Here is a 21,539-nt window from a genome sequence, read left to right on the forward strand (position 1 = left end):
CACACACACACACACACGTGATGTGATATTATAAACTCAACCTCAGTACTGTTACATAATGGGGCTCACCTGTTATGCTGGCATGTGCAACTGTTTTCAACTTGTATGCCCCTGTCCACAGCAGGACATCACTGTATGCCAATCAGGATATCCGTGTGTGTGACTCCCTCTGTCTGTGTCTCCCTGTGTCTCTCTCTGTATCACTGTCTGTCTCTCAGTTCCCCATTTATGTGTGTATATGCTTGACATATGTTGTTATCTGTTGCCCATATATATGTGTGTGTGTGTGTGTGTGTGTGTGTGTGTGTATATCTCACACAACAGATGCAGTTATATCACATATGGGCCACCTACAGCTAGCTGAGGGTAATCATGTGTGATGTGTGTGTGTGGGGGGGGACAGCTGAGGTGCACATAGCTGTCTGTATGCATGGACATATATACACAATACAGTCATATATTCTGATATGGGTTCCAACATATCCTGTGCTTCTCTAAGTGTAGAAGCATGCCCAGTGTGACCTTCTATAGTTTAGGGTGGGACTCCATTCCAGAGGCAGGTGTACTCCAGTCCAGGGTTTTGTGTGCTACAGCCATACCTCTCAGGAGTACACAGGACTTTCTTCATGATACTTGTTTTGTTTAGCAGACATTTTCTGACATATCTGTAGTCTGAAACTGCAATGTATTTTATCATTACCTAGTGCCAGACATCATCAGATCATCACAGTGCTTTATCAGATGATACTGGCTGTATGATGCATAGACCAATATTATGAGGGCAGCTATGTAAATTCTTGCCCAACAAGGCCATTTGTGAGGTGTGGCTACAGCCAATGCAGTAATGACACACAGCTGCGTAAACATTCCAGCAGCCTGGTGATATACTTGCTGGGGATCTCCTGCTTGTGTGGTATCTTTCTTACCTGACATGTCATATCCTTGTGTGTGCATACCTCTGACCTGTACATTTTTTTGGCAGGATATCCAGGTGTTTGCCTAGAAGTTTCATAATTTCTATGTAAACTTGTGTTTTTATGGCAAGTCAGTTACATATAATTGAAGTGTGATGTTACAAAATACCACAGACATTACTGTTTCAGAATACATAACCTTCAGACCTTTCCCGTTACTGCAAACCCCTCACCCTACCAACTTTCTCAGTATGTAAGGGTGATATTTATGACACATGCCTATCATTGTGCCTTTCTTCCACATGTATTTCTACCCTTGTCCAGACATCTTGCTATCAGAGGTTGGGAGTTATGGGTGTGGGTACAGAGTGCATTCAACTGTGCAGGCATGTCCATTATTTGTAAAAGCAAACATAAGAATAAGGATTATTGAGAATGGCCACTGGCAATAGTACCACAAAGACCTTATATTCACAAAAGCCTTGGCACCTCTGCTACACATCCTTCAAGATGTCAATAATATGTGTAGTATATTCCACGTAGTACTGTGACTTCCAGATATGTCAGTGGCAGAGCAGTGGGTGTCACTGACATGCATAACAGTTGGCACTGCAGTTATCTGCACATTGCCCTGTCAAAGTACCTAGAGCAGTACAAGACAACTGCCAGGAGAACGTGCTGGCCAGATCCAGACAGTATTAACCACACATACACATAGCTCATTGACCCCTGCATATTGTGGACAGGCAACATGTTTTCATGTGTATTAGTACAGCCCTGCCAATGTGTCCTATGCTGCTATTTCCATGCAAACATATATGTTACTGCATTTGTGTGGGTATATGGGGGTCACACCTGTCAGCTGTGCACATTTGCACAGACTGTGCTGATATCTGCTTTACATTTTGGTTCCATTTACCATACTATTGTGCCCTGTCTTGGGGACTGGAGGCATATCAGTAAAGAGCCCAGGTCACATTGTACTGGCATACATTTGAATTTCAGACTTCTTACCCTTCATAGCCTTACTGCAACTGCGGGTCCTGCTGTGTTATCACTGTGTGAGTCTGTAGTGGGTTAGTTCAACATTGCTGCCATTTGTGTGCATTTATCAGACATTTATCTGTGGTTTTCTACAGCTGACTTGCTGTGTGAGTGTGAGGGGTGGTTATGGGACCCCACCCTGACATCCATGCCTGTGACCTATGACTCCCCAGTTAGTTGTCCCCACATATACTGCAGTGAGATATGCTACCTTGGGTACTACTGCATAGTGTGTGGAGGCCAGTTTTGGCCAGACATTTCCTGGTGTCCCAACATAGCTGTCAGTTGTGTGCTGCTATCCTAGTAGGCCATCCCATTCCCTTGCATGTATGCAGCATTACCATAGATATGCTAACATAACATACTATTCCATTAATTTATTGCTAAGAAGATTGACTTACCTTGTGCTTGCAGCAGTTGTGAGGACATTGCCTGAGGGTCACCTATGTTGGATGCACACAGTACACTACCTATACATGGTAAGTTACAGGTAATGTGATGTGTGTGTCATCCATTTTACTGTGTGTGCAATTCAGAGAGTGGTGTCAGTCCCTGGGGTCCCTACAGTGTCAGTGTGTGTGCTATGCATTGCCTCTTTGTCAAGGCATGAGCATACTGGGCATGCCTCCGTCTGCCTACAGGAGCAGGCACTGGGGACCTTGGCAATGGTGCTGGGCCGTGTGGCCCTTCCCCATGCTGTTCCTGCTGCAGCTATTTCCACAGGATCATATTGTGTAGCATGGCACATACTATGAACACGTATGCACATGTGGCTGGAGAGAACTGCAAGGCTCCACCAGATATGTCAAGGCAGCAGAACCATGACTTGAGCATCCCAGATACATGCTCTATAATGATCCTGGTTTGTGCATGTGCCTCACTATGGCAGTCTTGTGTGGGTGGGTGTACATTTCTGATGGGTGACATCATCCACAGCTCCAGTGCATAGCTAGCATCCCCCACCAAATGGCCATATGGGATGCCCCCACTGGCAAATACCTGGTACAGCTGTGATGAATATGGCAGGCAAATACTGCTGAATATAATCAGAATCAAGACAACAGTTGAGCAGAAAAACACCTTTATCAAACAACACAAAGCTTTCAGGTATAAAACCCTTTCTTAATGTTTAACAACAGGTACAATAAAATCATCCATTTAAATATAAGCCCAACACATCACATGACCCGCAGCCATGGTCATATGATTAATTAACTATAAAAATATTTAAGAGACTTAATACATGTAACGTATATAGATAAAATTATGCAAAAATACTACAAAAGGTGCAAAACACAAAATACATTGGTAAAAACGCATTAATAAAATCATTTCAATTTTGTGTGTTGTATTTTAACTTGTACGGGTTTCAATGAAACCCCTGCATTCAAACCTGGAGCTGTATCAGCTGATAGCCTCACAATCCATTCATATTCTCTAACATCCAGTAAATTACATAAATCCCCACCTCTAATAGATATATTAACATGATCAATAACTCTGAACTTAAACCTATGCACAATTCCACAACTTATAATGTGCTTAGACAGGGCATTAGTTTCACTGCCCCTCCTTATGTTGGATTTATGCTCTATAATTCATTCTTTGAACTTTCTTGTCGTCTTACCGACATAAAAAGAGGGGCAGGCTTCACATGTTGCTAAATAAACAACATTATTTGTTGTACAAGTAGCAGAGCAATGAAACACATACACTTTTTTAGAGACAGGATGAATAAAACTATTACCTTTAGATGGGTCATCACCAATATATTTAAAGATGTCACCACAACAACTACAATTATGGCAACATAATGTGGCATTGCCCATTGCATTAAGTAAATTAGGCATTGCATTTTCAAAATCTTTATACCCCAACATACTCTTAATCGTCCTCATGTTCCTATAAGTAAAATATGGTTTATCACCCACAATTGATTTAATATCTTCCTGTGCTAAGAGAACTTTCCAATACTTCTTCACTATGCCTCTAACTGCATATGACATAGTATTATATGAAGTAATGAACCTCAAGCCTACCTCACCCAGTGGAGTACTTAACAGACCATTCACATTCGTATCTGCCCTTAAGAAAATGGGTTCATACAACGCATATCTATTGGATAGTATATGTTCTCTAGCCTCAGTTAATAGAGCAATTGAATAACCACTCTCCCTAAATTCATTACAAGTTTCATTCATTTGCTCTAAAAATACACTGTTGTCAGTGTTCAATCTACTAACCCTGGCCAGTTGCACCCTAACAATGCCCTTAAAGACATGTGGTGCATGCATGCTAGATGCATGTAAATATCTGCCAGATGACACCTCCTTCTTAAATACAGACGTATTGATGATACTATCTTGCTTCTTTAGCACAATATCTAGAAAGTTTATAGATGTTGTTGAAAATTCAGCTTTAAATCTCAAGAAAGAAGTTGTATTATTCAGAAACATAATATAATCCATCAACTCATTCAATGTACCCTTCCATAAAAAGAAACAGTCATCCACAAACCTCTGGTAAAAAATGAGATTATCATTCAAGAAACTTTCCCTATTAAAAATATATGACCTCTCCCATTGGTATAATACTAGACTGGCATATGTGTTCGCCACAGGTGTGCCCATTGCCACATCTGTTTGTTGCAAATAATAGTTCCTGTCAAGCAAAAATACATTATTTTTCATAACCAAATCTAACAACATACAAACATTCTCAATATGCCTGGCAGAGAATGAAGAATAGTGTGTTAAAAATTCTCGTATGGAGTCTAGTCCATGACTATTCGGGATGACAGTAAACAGTGATGTGATATCCATCACCACCATATATATCCCATTACAATCCATGTTCAACTGCTTCAAGCCCATATACCAAAATTTAAGTTTCAGGAGAAAATCAGTACTATCCTTAAGTACTGTCTCACATTTATTCAATAATGGTTGTAACTGCCTTTGTAAATACAAGGAGATTGTCTCAGTTATCCAACCATTCCCTGAGACAATAGGTCTCATTGGGGGATTATCTCGAGATTTGTGTAATTTCGGAATACCATAAAGTTGTGGTGTAATAGGACTAGGAACGGTAAAAAAATGAAATAAATCTAATGAAATGTCACCTGACAATTGAAGCTCATATATACACATGTTAACATAACTAATATGCTTCTTCACATCCACAGGAGATATCTGCTTAAATGCTATACCATCCTCAAGCAAAGATAATACAGAGTTCATATAGTTGATTTTATCCAATACCACTATAGAGCCCCCCTTATCAGCTTGTTTAATTACAATGCTTGGATTTTCTTTCAGTTCATTTAAGGCCATAAATTCCAAGTAAGTAAGGTTAAAACTACTAGTACACTTTCTAGATGCATATAGCTGCCTTATTTCACATTAACATAAATCATTGAAAGCTTAGTTAGGTACAAATGTACTACGTCTTTTACATATAAATGGGTCATATTGTTCATTTTTAAAAATCAATTTCAAAGCTATAGACCTAATGAAAAGCTTTAAGTCTGTTATAACCTTCACGACATCCTCTACACACATCAGAATAAACCCCAATCCTTTCTTTAGAAGCGAACAATGTTCCTCTCTCAGAGAAAAGGTGGAAAGGTTTACGATAACTGCCATTACCTCCTGGCTACTTTCAGTTGTTTTGGCGGACTCTCATTTTTTCGCTTTGCATCCATCGGCGTACCAAAGTCCCTCTGTTTAGTTCTCCCCCTAGAGATCGATCTTGAGGCAACGGTATGTTCCTTTACCTGCTCAGCCTGCTGCAGCTGAAAGGGCTTATGGAAAAAGCTTGATAGCGTTTGCTGCAACGTACGCAACCCTACGCTAACTTCTCCTTCAGTGCCATTTACAACACTACCAGTCACAGAAACAGTCTCATCCAAAGTGTTAGACCCAACGCCTGCTATTGATGACGTACTCTTAGGTACGTTACTATTGGATGCACAAGACCTAGGTTGCAGATCTCCTGGCGCCAAATTCAAGTCACCAGTCACCAATTGCGGAAATGTATCCAAGGCATCCAAAGATGCGCCTTGAATACCACGCTTCACCAGCATAGATGTACGTTCACTGCCTAATTTACTTAATGCAATGGGCAATGGCACATTATGTTGCCATAATTGTAGTTGTTGTGGTGACATCTTTAAATGTATTGGTGATGACCCATCTAAAGGTAATAGTTTTATTCATCCTGTCTCTAAAAAAGTGTATGTGTTTCATTGCTCTGCTACTTGTACAACAAATAATGTTGTTTATTTAGCAACATGTGAAGCCTGCCCCTCTTTTTATGTCGGTAAGATGACAAGAAAGTTCAAAGAACGAATCATAGAACATAAATCCAACATAAGGAGGGGCAGTGAAACTAATGCCCTGTCTAAGCACATTATAAGTTGTGGAATTGTGCATAGGTTTAAGTTCAGAGTTATTGATCATGTTAATGTATCTATTAGAGGTGAGGATTTATGTAATTTACTGGATGTTAGAGAATATGAATGGATTGTGAGGCTATCAGCTGATACAGCTCCAGGTTTGAATGCAGGGGTTTCATTGAAACCCGGCATAAGTTAAAAACAACACACAAAATTGAAATGATTTTATTAATGCTTACCAATGTATTTTGTGTTTTGCACCTTTTGTAGTATTTTGCATAATTTTATCTATATAAATGCTATTATTATTAGTCTCTTAAATATTTTTATAGTTAATTAATCATATGACCATGGCTGCGGGTCATGTGATGTGTTGGGCTTATATTTAAATGGATGATTTTATTGTACCTGTTGTTAAACACTGAGAAAGGGTTTTATACCTGAAAGCTTTGTGTTGTTTGATAAAGGTGTTTTTCTGCTCAACTGTTGTCTTGACAGCTGTGATGAATGCCAGATGTGGGAGTCATGATAGCTTCCAGGGCTGCCAGCACACACATTCATGATAATGCCCTGGGCATTGCACATGACCTGGCAGTTGGAGGGGAAGCCTGTGTGCTTTATGTAGACCCTACCCTGTTCACTGGGTGGTGCTTTGATGTGGATGTGCATGATTCAGTACCTCCGGGTATTCTGCTACACGGCGGAAGAGATGTATATTGCTGGTCCTCTCCTCACGAGTGTTGGGGAAGTAAATGTGCTCACCGGCATGTGGTAGCATGGCATCCAGGAACTGGTGGAGTACCCTGGATGCAGATGCCTGTGAGACCCCCATGATGTCCCCAGTATGTCTTTGGAAAGTACCTGTAGCTAGAATACTTAAGGCTACACATACCTTGGTATCCACTGGGATGGGCTCCCCTCGGTTGGTTCTAGCTCTGAGTTCAGGCCGGCACAGCTCAATGATTTGCTGAAGTATGTCTCTGTCCACCCTGTAGCACCCTACTATCTCCAGATTATGTAGCCCCTGGTAGGATACCCTGGGTCTGAACACTCTTTTCCTCCTTGGTCTGTGGCAGTTGTCAGCATTATCCTCCTTTCCACCATCAGCCTCTAGCACAAACTGATGGTTCACAGCAATGGCAGCCCCTAACATTTTTCCAGTTAAAATTCCCCCACATGTATATACCAACGGTGCAGAGTTTGTGAGAAAAAAACATACTGTAAGGTGTTTCCATACTTTATACTGTTGTGCTGCAGATGCTGCCTGTATGATTGGCTGACTATGATACATTCCAGCTGCCACCTATATTACTCATGGCTTTGCCTTGGCCACTGTAAGTGTTAGAGGCATTAGTGGTAATTTGTGCATGATTGCCTTTATTCTGCTGTTGCCCTTTTTTAATTATTTTTTTACTTACATCTCCTCCCATTTTCAGCTATGCAGCCACCTGCCAGCTGTATTATTGTGTGCTTTGCATGGCCCATTGTGAGCTGCAAGAGTCCCATATTAGTGATTTCTACTTCATTTCTCCTTTATTGGGCTGTTGCCCATTATTTCTTTTTTTTTACATCTCCTCCCATTTTCAGCTGTGCTGCCACCTGCCAGCTGTATTACTGAGTGCTTTCAATGGCCCATTGTGGATTGCAGAATCCCATATTGCTGATTTGTACTGCATTTTACTTGTTCTGCTATTTCCTTTTTTTTCCGATATCCTTCTTGTTTAAGCCCCGTAACTAGTGTAAACAGCAAGAAATGGCCCTTCACTGGGTGCGAACATGCTCCTCAGTTCATGGAATAAGACTATACAGCCTCAGACACACACCCTCGCTTAGCTGTGATTAGCTAAGCACAAACCCGGGAAACAGAGCTCCAATGTGCTTTCAGCAATCATGACACACCCCCTTTTAATGTTACTTGCTCCTCTTGCCTACATGATGGTGTTACAGCACCTACACGGTTAGGTGCAGTGTGACACTTAAAATAATTTTGTGATTCAGTATAAGTCCCCTTATTAACATACCCCACTACCTTAACCCATAGTTACTGCACTACACAAGAGCCTTCCCCCTTAGCAACCACTGATCCCTGGCATTGTTTAGATTTTGCTTGCTATTGAGTATAATGGAAAAATGCAGGTTTCCCTTAAAATTGACTTTTCACATTAATGTTTTTATTTTCTCCACGATCCCATTTGCACAGCGCTGCCCTATGTTTAAATGGCCAAGATCGGCTAAAAAAATAAACTTTTATTTTTATAAAAATTAAACACTTTTCCATGCCAATGGCCATATATTTGGCCATTGGCATGCCTACAGATTAGGGTACATGCTTTTAATGGCGCTGTCATGGCTCCATTTTCATTTTTGCAGAAATGTATTTGGCTAGTAGCCGAATACATTTCTGCACCTTACACTGTTCCTGCATGGTTACCTGCCTGCTTCCTGGATCACTAATTCACCTCATTTGCATGGTTTTCACCAGCAAATGAGGTAATTAGCATCCTGCATGGGTTTCCATGAAGGAACAGTGTAGGGACGCTCGTGCATGTCAAAACTGCACGTTCCTGGATCGCTCGGCGGCCATATTCCGCGCAGGAGAGGCTACACTGCTCCTGCATGGAAAAATCGTTTCATGAATCCTGGGGATAGATTTGCAATTGAGCAAAACAAAGTACGGTACTTTATCAAATAATATCACTAGAGCAGCTTTACGGAACAATACATTCATGAAACAGCACCTTGTAGCACACTATATATAGACAGAACAATATTATGACTCATCTATTTCTGGAAACTATAATTAATTATATTGACATGTAATAACTCATACTGCATTTTGTAGTCTGTTAAACTGACAAAAGTCCATTATTTCTGTAAATGGTCAACAATTGCTTTGAATCTTCTTCTTCTTCTTCCACTTTTATTTGGTCATATGTGTATGCCAAGTCAGCTAGCAAAGGATGCAGAGATATTTTCTATCTTGAGAAAATGGTGTTCTGTTATTCACATTATTGTATTTACAATTACTTCAAAGTCCCCAAAAGGCTCAATATTGTCCTACTTTGACTGTTCATCACATACAGGATCATTGTTGCCCATTCACTTCTTGTAGCTTTAGGATTCCACAATGTTCTTGCTTCAGTTATGCCTCTACTTTAGGTCTCAGTGCATAGGATACAATTCTTGCTTTATTGGAACTTAAAGGCAACATTAGTCACTAGCCCATTTCTGATTTCATTGTTTTTGGTCTGTCTTTTTCATTTGCAATTACTTGCTTGGAAACTGCCAGAGGACTCAACACTTTCACATTGATGGCAGTATCATTTCTATCCTGACTTATCTTACTTACGCATTTATTTATTTAAGAGAGACCAGTTAGCATAATAGTTAAGATCTTTGCCTCCCATGCACAAGGTACAAGTTTTGATCCTGACCACTGACCAATGCCTATTTGGAATTTGCACATTCTCCCTGTGTCTATGTGGGGTCTCTCTCACATCCAAAAAACTTGCGGAGTGTTTCCATCTCAAACTCACCAATGAATGTGAGCTGTGGGCAGCAGCACAGACTCTACATGGTGTCCAATAGGGGAAGAGTTGCACAGATCTACTGCTATGAGCATCTACTGTGGTGTGCAGTATCCCCAACATAGGAGAACATTGATTACAGACTGTGTGCCATGGCAGGTCTAGCCACTTGATGGTGTAAAATATGTCTCTAGGTGATTCAGTCATGTTGACTAATGTTGCCAAAATGGGCATGGGTAGTTACCGGTGATAAGTGGGTTGAGGACCTGACCTACGCCAGGGACCCTTGTTAATGGTGTAAGGGATATATGTGCCTCTATTGACCAGTGTGTGCCTGCCATCAGTGTGTGCCTGCCATAAAGCCCAGCAGCCCTGAGTCAATAAGCTACTGGCTGGCCGGTCTCTAGTTGCCCAGCCTGGATTACCTAGGATAGCTCTGAGTGAAATCTGGATGCAAAACCAACCAGCCTGCCAAACACTTAATGTAGGTTCACTGACAGTCTTGAAAGTGGATGACATAGTGATACGGAGGAGGCTGGACATCCTATGTGTCCAAGAGATGAGAGAAAAGTGAAGTGCACTTTGGTTTGGGATCCAGATTTTACTACTCAGGAGGGGGACAGGCTAGAAATGGTGTAGGAAATGTGATAGGAGATAGGCTTCAGAAGGCAGTGAGGGATATCATCAAAATTAATGACAGACTCCAGTATAATGATAGGTCAGTATTCATAATCTCAGCCTATGCCCCACGCCCCAGGCTTGTGATAGTGAGGAAAAGAGTGCATTCAGACAGCAATTGCAGGACCTACTAGATAAAGCAGGACAACAGGAATTGGTTTTGACAATGAGTGACTTGAATGCACATATCGGGACAGACAGAACAGGATATGAGGACTGCCTGGGTCCACATGGGTGGGGCAACAGGAATAAAGAAGGAAAAGCTATTCTAGACTTCTGTCTGGCAAATGGCTTGATAGTAGCCAACACATGGTTCAGAAAGCGAGACAGTCACAAGATCACATACAAGAATAACCAAATCTGGTAGACTTCCTCCTATTAAGAAAAGGCACTGGAATAGAATCCATGATTGCAAAGTCATACTCAGTGAAATAGTTGGCATACAGCATAAACCACTAGAAGGCTTTAAGGTCAACAGAGACCAGGCTGAAGACGTGGAAGTTGACTGGAGAGAAATCACAACAGTTCAAGGAATTACTCAGGGCTCTAGCACCCCAAGAAGAGGAGGAAATAGGTGGGGTCAAACAAGAATGGCAGTGCCTAAAAACAGCATGTGTTAGGACTAAAGAAAAGATATGTGGCTGAGCCAGGTATTGAAATAAGATACATAAGGAAAGCTGGTGATGGAATGCAGAAGTCTAGGAAGTTATCAAAAGAAAGAAGGGAGTGCAGGAAGAAGTGGGATATAGAAAAAAAATGACCAGGCTAGGAAGGACTACTGGTTGGCTAACAAAGAAACTAAGAAAGAAGTTGCAATAGCAAAGAATAGGGCATAGGAGGCACTCTGCCAACGTCTGGAAAGTGACTCACTAAGTGGCACAAAGAAACTATATCAGGTTACAAGGCAAAGACAGAAAGATAAAGAAGATAGACACCCTTCATAAGGGATGCCAGCAACAACCTGCTCACCAGTCTACAGGACATCAAAGGCAGAAGGAAGGAGTATTTCCAGCAGCTTCTGAATGAAGAAAACCCCACAGAAGGTGCACTGCCCCAGAAACAGCCAGCCTACAATGAGAGAGGATGAGGAACCCACCCTAAAAGAAGTAAGAACACCATAAAGAAAATGAAGTCATGGAAAGCAGCAGGCTCAGATGAGGTCACAGCAGCTATGATAAGGATGCTGGGTGAGATAGGGGAAAAATGGCTTCTGAGGGTACTATTAGCAGTGTGGAGAGAAAGGCGTATCTCAGATGACTGGAGAATAAGCATACTCGTGCCAGTGTACAAGAACAAAGGGGGCATCCACAACTGTGGGCAGTACAGAGGCATCAATCCTATCACATTGCATGAAAGTTCTGGAGAAGGTGATTGATAAATGGATACAGAGTAATTGAAAGTAAGATGGGAAAAGAGCAGTTTGTATTCAAATCAGGATGCAGCACAATAGACCCGATGTTTGCAGTGAGACAGATACTTGAAAAGAAACTAAAGATGAGGAGAGGGTCCAACTGGGCATTCCTAGACTTGGAGAAAGCATATGACAAGGTCCCAAAAAAGCTGATCTGGGCAGTCCTGCAGTGGTTCGAAAACCCAGAAACATCAGTAGAATTTGTGCAGGCTATGTACAAGGACCCAATGACTCAAGTACAAACAGTGTTCAACCTCACAGAGGGGTTCCCAGTGGGAGTGGGTATACACCAGGGTTCAACTCTGAGCCCATTGCTGTGCATACTGGTGATGGACTACATTAGCAGACAGGTCGGAGGGGACAGATCAACAAAGTTGCTGTATGCAGATGATGTGGCATTACAGGCTGAAGAAAGCATATGACAAGGTCCAAAGAAAGCTGATCTGGGCAGTACTGCAGTGGATTGAAATCCCAGAAACATCAATAAAATTTGTGCAGGCTATGTACAAGGACCCAATGACTCAAGTACAAACAGTGTTCAGCCTCACAGAGGGGTTCCCAGTGGGAGTGGGTATACACCAGAGTTCAACTCTAAGCCCATTGCTGTGCATACTGGTGATGGACTACATTAGCAGATAGTTGGAGGGGGCAGATCAACAAAGTTGCTGTATGTAGATGATGTGGCATTACAGCCTGACTCTGAGCTAAACTTCAATAAAAAGGATAGGAGAATGGAATGCAAAACTGAAAACCCATAGGATGAAACTAAGCACAGATAAGATGGTATGGCAGCAAACTGGGGAAATCAGAAGAAGCTGAGAATAGAGATAGAAGGGAAGATAGTGGAACAGGTAAACAGCTTCAAGTATCTGGTAGGGGTGGTTGAGGAGATGGGAAGTCTGAATGAAGAGGTCAAAGCTAGAATCAGTGGGGATGCAGTCAACTGGCATAGAATGTCAGGTGTAGTCTATGACAGAAGAATGCAAAAGAAGCTGAAAAGAAAGGTGTACAAGACAGTGGTGCTACCAGTACTACTGCATGGTACAGAAACCTTGCCGGTAAAGGCAGAACAGTTAAAGAAGCTAGAGGGGATAGAAATGGAGTACCTGAGAAAGGTGGTAGGGTGCACACTGTGGGATAGATGAAGAAACAAGGACATAAGAGCAGAAGCCAAAGTAGCTCCAATTGCAGAAAAGATCAAAGAGAACAGATTACAGTGGTTTGGGCACATGTGCAGAAAAGCAGAAGACAATCTGATGAGGAAGATTTGGGACAAACAGGAAGAAGGTAAGAGGAAACGAGGATTTCCAGTAAAGACGTTGATGGATTGTATGAAAGAAGATCTGTGACAGTCAGGCATGAGTGTTGAAGAAGGCAGGAGTGTGGCACTGAATCGAAAGAGTTGGTGACAGTTAACACAATACCCCGACCCCATGTAGAAAAAAATGGGAAAAGGGGGCTGATGATGATGAATGATGATTTATTTATGTATTTATTTATTTATTTATTTATTTATTTATTTATTTATTCATTTGTTAGCTAAGTAAGCCTACTGGACAAAAGTATCCCTTTTCATGGGTCATCTTGGGTCTCTATTTGGTTAAGTGACTTGCTCAGAGTGACACAGAGGCAAGTGAATGTAGAACGAATCAAACACTGTACTCGAGTAAAGAATGCAGCTCATTAACAGCTTAGAGCCTTTATCCTCTGCTCCTGCTGCTAGACTAATTCTCTGTACTAAGTTCATAGGTATATACTAGCCTACTGGCCACCCGGGCCTTTATAAGCCTAGCCGCACAATCCAACCCAATCGCTTCCCTATGTATCTAACAGCCAGGCAAGTTATAAAGAAACTGAAACTCGTCTCTTTCATTTTCTGTATAGATTATTTGTCAGTTTCAATCTATTAATCCTTTTTCTTCTAAACAAAGATAGCTTTCCATTATCACACACAGAGAAGTCTAAAACTTACTCTTACACTATAGTCTTCATAACCAACTTATTTTGCCTTCTTGGGTTACTTTTTCCCTTGTATAAGTTATCTGAAATACTTCATCCATATTCAGGTGTAGATCTGAAAATATTTTTTTCCAGTCTTACACACAACTCATTGATAATATAGACCTATGTCTACCTTAATTTTGAGATTCAGACACAGCTGCTGCTGTGATAACTCAAATAACTTCCTTATCATTTTCAGTCAAACAGCACAACTGTTAGCACATCAAATCGGTTCTACCATGAAATACCAACTTCCTGAAAGCTGGCGCTTCAGAAGAAAACAAAAATGCCCAAAAGCCAAGAGGATAAAAAACTATTTTTTTTCTGATATTTTGCAGAGGAGGCAAGTCTCCCATCCCCCCACTTATATATACCAACTCTGAGGTTGCACCAACTTAAGGAAGGGGGTAATCTCCCTAAAATGTGAATCATTCCCAGCAAACAATTAAAAAATTGCACCAGCAATGATTTCCTAAGGAGAAAAGCATTCGCCCTTATGCCTTTCATATTTTTTTCTGCGACTTACTGAAGCTTGAGGAATTTCTCCACAAGATTGTGTGAGGGAGCCTATTAAATCACTGTGAACATTCTCAGTCAGCACCCGTTTCACTGAAACCAGAATTATTTTCAGTATCTACCATCGTGTGACCTGCTCCACTTTTTTCTGCCATTTCACACCCTATGTTTAACACATGACCTCATTTCATTGTTCCCCCAACCTCTCAGTGTAAACTTTCTTATTTACTTTTCTGCAGCTATTCTTTTAAAGTCAGCAGCTTTCTGTTTTATATACCATTTCTCACATCTAAAATGAGGTATTTTCTTGTGGAATTTAATACAGTTGTTCATCTTTTGCTGCAGCTCAGAAGCATCTCTAGACTCTAGCAAATATTTCAATGGACACTGCGGTCCAGGATTTGATTACCTCAGCCTTTGTTGCCTGACTGTAAAAATGTCCGTGGAGATCAGTGCTTTCGCCTAGTAAACAAATATAAATAAATAAACAGTCCTGTGATTACAACTTGTTCTAATGTTAGTGCCTTTTTGAAATAAAATTGTTTAGCTTCACAGAACATCCTGCAGACAGGCTTGCCCCCCACCACCACTGACTCTATTATTCCCCCTACAAAGTGAAAGTGTTTATCCAGTTTTTGCAGTTCAGTCGTGTACTCTAAAACACTCTAATTTCTTCTTCTTTGGTGTCTTTTATGAGACTTGAACATTTTCACATTTATTAAGGTTTGACTTCCTGTGAGTTTGCAAAGTAGCTACAGTTAATTTAAAATATATCATATAGTTTACTGCGGTGGTGGTGCTGCGGTAGCGTTGTCGCCTCATAGCAAGACGTTGTCCCGTTCGATTCTCAGCTAGGGCGTCTTCTGTGTGGAGGCATACATGAATGGGGCATGCCTTCGTTGAAGGTTGTGCATCAGGGCTGGTACCCCGGTACATAAAAATCCACTACCAATCATTAGCGGACCGGAGTTCCGCTGTGGCGACCCTTAACCGGGAAAAGCCGAAAGACGCAAACAAACCAGTTTGGACAGCAGCCCATAAGTGTTTCCTTCTATTAAATTTGACAATACTGACATTGTTTTGCCATCTGTAATAGTACTGACTGTGCAATACATTTCTGCTCTTTTAAGACAGGTAGTCCTGTCTTTTCCAGTGAGATCTGAAAACATTCAACTGTCCCATATAGCCAGATACTTTGTTATTGAAATATAAGTGCTTCGACTCTCTTAAAGCTCATGACACCTTGTCATAATGAAACTCACTAAAGCAGCAAACAGCAAGATTCAGCCCCGTATGAATCCAGTATGAGGGGTGATGCAACCCACAATAAACTTTCACGTGTAAATGACCTCTGAGGCTGCACCAGTGAGAAGGTAAGTGGTTGAATTTATGATGAACTGAATCTGAAGCAGTTCAGCATATGACAGCTGAATAGTTCACCTATGTTCACCCTCTATCCTCAGCTGCCACACCCAAATTACCATGCATATAATCAAAAATTCCTGTTATTTTGATAACAAAACAGCCACTGCACGCATTTTGTTCCCCTTTAAGAACATTATTCTTCACAACTTTTTGCAGTTACTTTTTCAAAAATATGAAAACACTATCTTCACCCACTTCACTTACAACAGTATGACAATTGCATTATATATCCTTTAAGCACTTTGCCCATTTTAATAAATTTATTTGCATTCATAAAATAATCTCATTTTTGTCAATACAGTCCGTGATTAGTAATCACTAATATTTGAACTCTTAAAATGTTTGTTTGCATCATTTTCTGCTTGTAATAGCAAAATTACTGTTACTTGAAAACTGTATCTTTCAGATAGAAAAAAATATATTCTTCACACAATGCCACATACTACAAGCCCCCATCCACGTTAATGATGCCTGCTAACCCTAAACCTGCCCCTAAATGTAACACACAGCTTACCTGCAAAAAGTCCTTCCTTTATCACTATCAGTATTCAGACAAATTTGAGTTGAATGTTGTTGGGTTACGGGTAATACATCAGAAAAGGAAATATATTTGTAAATAAAGTCTGCAATTAGTGATCACTAAAATTGTGCATCATTCAGATTAATGTTTCATTCTTCTTTAAATGTTATATACTAAAGCTGCCATTTCCACCTTAGTAAGGCCTCCTAACCCAAACCCTGCTCCTGCCCCCTAATGTGCAGCTTACCTACAAAAGCTCTTCCCATAACACTATGCCTGTTCACACAAATGTGAGCTGAATCTGGTCAGGTTATGGGTAGTGCATCAGAAAAGGAAATATGTGTCCTTTTTCAAGACATTTCAAGTGTCAATATTTTTTGTTATCAATATTGTGAGCAGTCACCATATTTTGGTGACTGCTTTGTGTCAACCGCCAAATAACATGTCAATCATTCACAATAACTGCATGTGTGTGTGTGTGTGTGTGTGTGTGTGTGTGTGTGTGTGTGTGTGTGTGTGTGTGTGTGTGTGTGTCTGTGGATGTGTAGGATGAAGTCCCTCATATGCTCACGTGGAGGTGCAGGGTGGTTGCTCCCAAACAAAAATAGTTTTTCATTATTATATTTGTTTTAGTTTAAATCATTTTAATTTTTATTTCTTACATTGTATTTTCAGTGTTCATTATGGTTCATGTCAGTTCCTTTGTTTTACTTCATGCAGCTGTGTTTAGGTGATATAAAGTAAGAGCAGTTGTACATTCAAAAGAAACTGCCTTGCTGTTTGGATACAAGATAATGCATTTTCATTTTTATAGTGGAAGCCTTGATTCTCATGTTTTTCTACAATTAGGTCAGATAATATATGTATACCTACATACAGTATAGTGCTAATTTCTAGCATTATTTATCTCTTTGCATTTTCTTGTCTTGACTGCTAGCTAATTCTTCTAAAAAATCTTCTAGTATTGCCTCAGGAAAACATATCACAGTGTTTTTATTTTCAGTGCTGATTTCAGAAAAGACTTGATCCAGCTTCCTAACCACTGAGTACCCAATAGGCAAAATATTACATTTTGAGATAACTTATGAGGTCCATCAATGACCGCATCCATAAATGAACCGTTGCATGATTTGGGCAATTGTTCAGAAGTTAAACCCGGGGCTAGCCTTAGCCCAAACTGGACCTATTAGTCCTACTAGACCCCTGCTCACACATGGAGACCCATACTGGGATATAGTAGGATCATTATTTCTTGCATGACTTACAAGACTTGCCTAAGAGTCACTACAGTATAGACTCCCATCAGAGGAACAGACTATATTTCTTAGCATTCATTGCACAAGTGGCTAGCAGAGTATGATTAATACTGCAGTCATGTGACACTTGTACATCTCACAGTGTTAGCTGTCCATTCTGCCATAGTAGTTAATTGCTGAATACTCAGCACAGTCTGCAACCCAAAACTGAGGTCGGATTAACCAGGTGTTTTTTTGTACCATTCCAGATACTGTGGCAGAAGATAGAATATAAGAAGACTGAGAGTGGGACTGGGTTTTCTTTTGATTCTTTTGCTAACATGGTGTATACAACTTGTTCTTAACGAATATGATTATAAAAAAAATGGCTGTGGAATAGTCAGCCTCAGGCAGTATGAAAACAAATGCTGATAATAACAAAAAAAACAGATACTGTGGTGCGAGCTATCATCTAATCACTAAGACATATAATAAAATGTCATAAGTTCGACAATGTGACAGAGAAATACCTGCATCCAGATGCAGATAGGTGTAAAATAATTCAAGAGAACTGAAACACACAGTGTGTATGTTGAGTGGAGGGAGGTAGACGTAGTTAGAAAAATGATTCCAGTTGATTAAAACAGCAAATCATTAACAGAAACAGTTTGACTCATAAAGGTCCTGCAAGGATACCATAATTTCAGAGTCAAATACAAAATGGTTGACAGCTAAATATATACATAAATGTCGAAATGCTTGGGCTGGATGGAGGAAGAGAGTTAGGGGGAAGTGTGTTGCAGAAAGCAGAAAAAAATGTATGAGCTTTTTTTTGTGTTCTCTCTATTCAGCAATGTGGAATTCCTTAAGGCATTCTGATTTCTTCCCACCTGCCAAAACATGTTGCTTAGTGGCTACCATAAAGTTTCTGTGCATGCAATCTTCACTGTTACCTTTGTGGCCAGAGTTATGATTGGAAGTGATCTGTAAGCATGAGTCCACTTACCTGGTTTAGCAAATAATTAAGCTAATAAAAATAAACTTAACAGATATAGTTGTAAATGTGTTATACAAGTGTGGAGGTGTGTGACCAGTGCCACTTCTGAGGAGATACCCGAGCTGATAATGATGGTGACGATGATGATGATGATGAAGATTATTAGTATTAGTATTCATCATCAATAATTTTGAGGAAGTTCAACAGTTTAGAATTAACTGGGCAAGGGACTTAAACCATTCGGAGAAGGTGTATGAGATGATTGTGAACCCTTAAAAGGAAGAAAGGGATACTATGATTTAAGACTGTATAAATGATTTTAGAACATTTCCATGTTCTTTTTTGGCCCTTCATCTCTAAAGCCATGAAGCCCATCCCCATTCACTCTATCATCCAGACTTTCTAGCATCCTAGCACATTAGGCATGGAGACAAGACTTGGGGACTGTAAGAGCAGTATGGTGTGCTTAAACTGTTGATTTTTTTTGTTATAAGGTAAAGATATTATTTTGTTTTTAATATACAGAATAATCATTCATTCATGATACCTAGTTTGAAACAACTTGAAGTCCAGGAGGCCAGATGGTGGAAAAGGGTTGGCTGGGTGTAGGGTGGGGTGTTAGGTGAGGTGGTCAGCTAGGGGTCCCACCAAAATGGTCCAGATTGAGACCCACAGTTCCAAAGGACAACCCTGAGTTAAAGTATTTGTTAAATTTCTTTGCTTAGTTAAGTTAGCTGACTAGTGAAGCAGCTAGACTTGTCAATATTAGATCTTGTTATAGAATTTCTTTGGAAAGATTTATGGTATAGATCAGCTTGTAATGTTCTTAACAGGAGATATCAGCATAGCAGCAGATTCCTGACCAACAACCCTAACATTTTCACTACTACTGAGTGATATTTCCCATTTATTAGATGAGCTGTATGTGAATAGTTGTACATAGCACAGATGACCCCTTTGTTAGTCGGAAGAGGATTATTATCAAACATGGAGCATTGGCCACACTGACTTAGTACCCATCATAGGTCATACTGTCAGGAACATACCTGTGTAGGCCCCCCCATACTGTTTGTACAGCTATATAAATCAAGGGGGGGAGAAGCAACTTACCAAAACAGGAAAGCAAAGACAATGCACTACTGCAGAACAGTGCTGAAAACAAACTGTGCTAATCTTAACAATAAACCAGCCATCAGGGTCATAACCAATAATGCAAGCTCATAAGAGATGTTCTGAACCAGGTGATGTGCAATGCTTAATAATTTGAAACAAAAGCAGCACTAAAAGCACCGAAAGAACTGGAATAGTTCAATATAGACTCAGATACACTGACATTAAAGCAGTAATGGTCACAAACTGTTTAGTCACCTGAGTAATACTAAACAATCCTCTGTTATATATAACGTAATAAAGACAATTGCATGGCAATGCTAAATTAATTAACACCACTCAGGTCTCCAAACAGCAGTAGTAGTAGAATTTAAATTTGTATTTATCAATTGTCTGGCAACATTGCTGCAATGTGCAGCAACATATTGGCAAGGTACTAAAAATAATAATGCTGTGCAATGTTTACCTGTGGTGGTACTACACCTGCTCCATGAAGTTCATATCACAGCTGAGAAGTACCAGTCAGTGTTCTCTGATATGTTGCAATACTCATCATCTTCAGGCCACATCCAGTAACAGCACCCAACAGTTGCCCATAATGTGACTCGGCCCTGGAAGGCCTTTACCTCACTTTACTTAAGTGCCCCCAAGTTCTCCTCCTAGACATCTTAACACTGAGAACTAAACTAAGCTCACAGCAATGTCTCACAAAGGTGAAACAGGTGATAATGCTTTTAAAATCTTTGATAGCTACAAAATGGCTACTCACATGCTATATGCCTTTTGGAACCTGCTGCAATAATGCACCAAAGTGTGAACCTGTGTAACATATGTTCAGGTTACATTGTGCAAGCACAAGCAAAGCTAACATCACACGGTAGTGTGCTGGTTGGATATGAAGAAATTACAGAAGTCTTTGGAAAGTAAAGGAGCCAGATACTAAATTGTACTTAAGCCTGAACAGTGTACCAGTAAGGAATGCCACTGTCAAAGGCTGCTGTTTGTCAGTTTACACAAATACATTTTAAGACACCTAAAAACATTAATATGCATAGCATAGTGCATCTTAAATATATTAAGGCAGTTCCACACTTTTCACTTAACTTCAAAGAATAAAGCTGCTTTTCTCACTGTCCTATGTGGTAAGACAGAAAAAGTGTTATTTTTGAACATTGTAATGCAGGTAGAAACAGGTGTGTGCTGTGTTATGTTCCTTGAAGCCGTAGTTCTGATGTATGTGTCTGTAGTATTGAGAATGTAACTTAAACACTGTTTGGCAATGATATCACAGCCAAAGTAGGCTGGATAGTAAGATATTATGTATCACTATTACTGCAGGTAGTGTGGTGAGGCATGTCAGAGACATGGTGCAACAAGCATTTATATTATAAATACACTGCATCCTCACGCAGCTACAAGAACAGTATGTGGTAAGTCTAACCACAGCTACAGGGAAGGCCTTGAGACATGTCTGAAATGCTGGGAACACTGGGAGATGGGAATCCTTGGTACAATGCTACTAGGTGAAGAGGGCGAATGACCTACATCATAGCTGGCTGCATACCATATTACACTGCACTAAAACCTGGATAGTTCATAGGTTCATAGGTTCATAGGTAGGTACTAGGCTATCGGCCCAAGGGTCTATGCAAGCCTAGCCAACAAGGTTCCCTGGCTTACGCCACCCAAGAAAGTTATTTTCCTGTGCCACTGATGAGCAGAGACATAGAAGTGATCCCTGGGGTGTATTTCCTATTTCCCATCC

Source organism: Protopterus annectens, chromosome 3.part0, assembly GCF_019279795.1.
Source record: "Protopterus annectens isolate FY-2018-M chromosome 3.part0, PAN1.0, whole genome shotgun sequence".
NCBI classification, from domain to species: Eukaryota; Metazoa; Chordata; order Ceratodontiformes; family Protopteridae; genus Protopterus; species Protopterus annectens.